Source organism: Austrofundulus limnaeus, unplaced genomic scaffold (genome assembly GCF_001266775.1).
Source record: "Austrofundulus limnaeus strain Quisiro unplaced genomic scaffold, Austrofundulus_limnaeus-1.0 Scaffold1027, whole genome shotgun sequence".
Classification (NCBI taxonomy): domain Eukaryota; kingdom Metazoa; phylum Chordata; class Actinopteri; order Cyprinodontiformes; family Rivulidae; genus Austrofundulus; species Austrofundulus limnaeus.
The window spans coordinates 87296-92089 of record NW_013953429.1 but is presented as its reverse complement, the minus strand read 5'-3'; positions in this window follow the sequence as shown (position 1 = coordinate 92089).

The following is a 4794-nucleotide window of genomic DNA, read 5'->3' as shown; positions in this document are numbered from 1 at the left end:
GCTCTGGGTGGGTTCAAAAGTAGTCTGCAAAATTCACTGTGTAAAATTTTATTTTCACTGCTTTTCCTACTAGGAAGTGGGAATTTCCCACTTAAAAGTCATAAATTTAATCTGGCACGCTCCTCCAGTGGGAATTCCCTGTCAGAAAGTGGGACAGTTCAGAATTCAAGATGTCATCTACCCATCACAACTCAACAGTGAGTAAAAGTGTAGTAGTTTTACTTTTAATAGTATTTCTGTATCATTTATTTCACATTTAGTCTGCCGTACATGTAGTACTTTTCAGTTTAAAAGAGGGCGTGTTAAACACTTTTTCTATGAAGGGTTTGTTAGCAGTACTCAGAAATAGCATTGAGACGAGGAATGGTACATTTCATGTTTTGTCAAAGTTAAACATAAAACATTACAAATGGACCTTTAAAGACCACAATAATTCTCATGTGGGAAAACAAGTTTAACACCCCTGWTCTATGTTCACATCCCTCAGAGAAAAGTAAGAAGACAGCTCGGTCCGTCACTTGCTCCGGATTCTGAGTTTAAACTGGAAACAAGAATCAGAGGTAATTAAACAAACTTTTATTTTGACAGGAACAGGAAATGGTTAGGGTCATYGGCTGCAGAGAAGAGGAGGAGAGGATTAATGATTCCAGCAAGAAGCATTTGTTCCAGAAAGGTAAACAGAGGGATCGAAGGTAAGTTCTTGTRTTTTGAGGAGTTGGTTGTTTCACTGGAGGCCAACCAGAAGCGAGGAACTTCAGGATTTGTCAGAGGGACCACAAGGAGACACAGGGAAGTAAAGGTTAATTCACATGTGCATAAAAACCACAGATTAGGACCAGTGGAGGTTGTAACRAGGATGATGAGTCCTGCCTCAGCTCAGCCCTAAATTCTGACCGTCATCAGGTGGATCTGGACACAGCATGCAGGRGAGCCAGCCACAGCTGGAAAGAAAATGCCTCTCTTATTTTTTAAAAAGCAGAAACCACTMATTTTTCCTGGATATTTGGAATCCTCTCCTTCTCTCTTTCCTCCTACAGACTGATTTCCATTTTCTTTTCAAAATAAAACAGTATTTTTCCTTACCTGGGTCGATGCTCTTGGCTCAGAAAATCTAAACTCTGGTCCAGAACTGTTCAAAATCATGACACTGGTAAGTGCTGATCATTTTTCTTAAGCATGGTTTCATCTGTCTGCTGTAATTTACAGACTGAATCATTAGGGCTCCGGTGTATCCTGCAACTCCAAACCATTTATCTGACTTCACGACGACAACGACGACGACGACGAACGACGACGACAACAACAGAGGAGGGGGGACACAAGAACAGAAATTAGATGAAGAGAACTGATGTTAGAGGAACCAGAAAAATGATGCATGGAGAAGATGAAGATACCTAATTACTCATTAAGGCAATAGTTAAATTTGTGCTGTATTACATGATACTAATAGGGAGGGGCTTCCACTCACCAGTGTAGAGACACAATCAAACTGAATCTGCATTTTTTTTTTACTGATTTGTTTGGAATCAAWCAGCTTTTTCAGCTCTCTCTGAGACTTACCTGTCCACAGGTACTGTATTTGGTCCTCTTGGTGTTTCTAGTTGTGTTTTGGGTCATTATCCAGTTGGAGGATCCATGAGACCCTAGAGACCAAGCTTTCTGACACTGAGCAGCACATTTTGCTCCAGAAAGCCTTGATAGTCTTGAGATTCCATCAACCCTGAACAGAACAGAAGTGAACCTGCTCCAGGCTTCACTGCAGCTAGAGTCTGTTTTAGTTCTCTTCATGTGACTTGTTGATAAAAAGCTTCATGAAAACACTTGACACTGGTGACCTTTGACCTCAGAGCTCACCTCTGGCTTTTTGGTTTCATGTTCTCTGTCTCTTCAGTCTGTCCTCAGTTTTCTTCTTGCAGACAGGTCCACTCAGGTCGTCTCCGGTCCTTTAACAGCTGCAGTCAGAGGGACATATCTTCTAGTTTTTACCTTGAACCTGCTGCTCAGGTCTCTGTGTTCATTATGGTACACACCACGTCACCAAACAGCCCTGTGACAACCTGTCAGCCTTTAAACAGACAGACWGACTGGTTACAGACTGAAGACAGCTGTCCCTGTGGACAAATTAGGTTCTGCCTCTCCACTTTGTCAAGGCCAGTTTTATTATGATGCACGCAAAGCGGGGGTCTCATATTGTTTATTTTAAAAATATCAGAGATTTTTTTAATCAATCATAGCACAGAAACAGCTGCACCAATCAGCATGAATGAAGTTTGTTAGGAGTGTAGGTTTTGTCTGACCTTCACTGCGCCAGCCAATGGTTTTATGACGGACCCCATGCTTAAGGAGGGAGGGCTCCATCTAAAATGAGGGTGTCTGGCCATCCAAACACCCTTACAACTCAAAAACTATTCAACACACCTGATTTTTTGTTGTTGTGTACCTCTGATGAGGGGCTATCTATCGGGGCCACCAGGGACCCCCCACCCCACCCTCTCCAGACCCCCACCCACCACAATAAATCTGTTCTGGTGACTTCTGCGTCCTGGTGCATTGGTGCTTTGTGTATGTGTGGAGATATGCCCTAGTTTATTTTATATTTTTGACCCAAATATTAATTTTGTCAGTTTCCTGTTATTTCAGTGACTTTTCCAAGTTTTTCTTTCTGGGTCGAAACAAGTTTGACCTGTTTTCCTGTGTGGCTCCTCCCCCAGTTTACCCACCAGGACACAGATGGGTCTTGGAGAGGAGACAATGTCTCCTTCTTGGTTTGGAGGAGATGGACCAGACTTACAGCCACCTGGGGTGGCCTGTGTGGCCGAGTCCGGCGTGTCTCCTCCAGGAGACAGGGGCGGGAGCCTTTAGCTCGGGCTCAAGCTGCCTTCCCTCCGGTGGTCGCTCCCTTCGTGAACCCYGGCCTCTGGATCAGCGCAGTAGCTCTGGATGCCTCCAGCAGCCGGTCACCACCGTTAATTGGCAGCCGCTCCCYCTTAGGATCTGCACTTCTTACAATGACTGAGACAATGTTCAGTGACCTGGACAGCAGGTCTCAAGGGAACTGTTAAAGGGAGTTATCATATCTCCCCAGGATAATAACCATTAAAGATGAACTTATTATTAAGTTATGACCTCTTATCATAACCTCTTGGCTTCAAAGTGAACACACTCCTTAATATGTTAATACATTGTTGCTTTGAAGTAACACACTCATGTAATCAGAGAAAAACTTTAAAAACCAATGTCCAGTCATGGAACTGTCTTTATGATGCTGTAAGCAGTTTAATAGAAATTTGCAAGAAAAGCCACATTTGATAATACAGATTAAAAATACTGAACAATAATTGATGGTGGTAAAAATAAGAGATCTAAGACGCTGACCTAACCTTGTAATTAAGCTGTGTGGCATTTTCTGTTAATTTGGACGGCAAGGAATTTGGAGTAGAGTTGTTTTTACCTCCATGAAAAGCAGCAGACTGTTGCCAGAGAGAACTTCTCAAAGCTGGGTTGTTTAATCTGGTCTTTGGTCTGTAGGTTGCTGGAGAGCAGTGTGGCAGCTTGTCCCAACTGAGATGTCTCTTGGATCTGTTGCTCCTCTTCTTAGGCTGTCCTTGCCTTTGCTGCCTCTTCTCCAGATGGGTCCAGAAGACGAGTTACTGCTGAAACTGCTCCCTTTTTATACTGTTTTTGGGCTATCTTACCCCCTTTCTGTCATCTCATGATAGGCTGGGGTTTTCCACCACTGGACTTTTTGTGTACTTTCCAGAGTRAAGTAATTTTGCTGATTCTTGTAATAGGACTCTCAGGGATTTTCCGTGGTGAGGTAAACCAACTTGTTTCTACCACAGGGCCTCTGGGACTTTCCAGACCAAAAAAAAAAAAAAAAACCCACTTCTCCTTTTTCTATTATTGTTCTTCTGTTTTGCAGAAGTACAGTTTGTCCTTTTTACCGTCCAAATGTAGCACACACACACACACCCTAACTTCATTTTAAGACATACTACAGTACTTTCTTAAATCACCATCTTACGTTAAAACACATTAATTATCACAGTACATTAGTTAAATCACACTTTGCAATAAGCATATAATTATCACACTTGTTATTTATTTGCCAGCATTAAAATAAATCAAAATTAATACTTACTACTCCTTCTTACTCCTTCATTTTCTTCTTCCTGCGTTTCTCTTCTCTCAGACCCATTATTCCTGCATCCCGTTCTCTCTTACGGCCTCTCTTTCTGTCATGTCCTCCTCTCTGTTGGGGGTCAAAGGGGGGCTCCGCCGGCCTGTTTCCAAACCTTGGAATGGTTGGCGCAGCCAGGCTTCTTGTCAGACCATGTCTGTCCAGGCATTAAGATATTTGTGACCTGCTTCCAGATAAAAAGGAAACTTTTCAGGTAAAATGTTTTTGACCAAATCCAGTAAATTAAATCAGACTCATATTAAGTACTTTAAGACTTATAAATTTATTTATGTTTTTAAGTGAAATTTCAGTATGATCTGAACATTTTTAAAGCTTCTTGTTGTTTAGTAATGYTTGGTTTTATCAATAACAAGAGCTTTTCATTTTTCTTCTCTAACTTCCTCACAGCTTTTATTCATATTTGGGCTTCGTTACAGACAAATCCTTTCAAACACCTTCCTWACATAATGTGTAGTTTATTTTGGTTCCCACCAGAAACCTTTGACAAGACTTTATTAATTATTGTGTTTGCCAGGTGTGTTTTAATCCACTCCAACTGTTTCTGTAAGATAATGTTTTTGTTTTAGATTTGGACAAAACACTGGATGTATGCC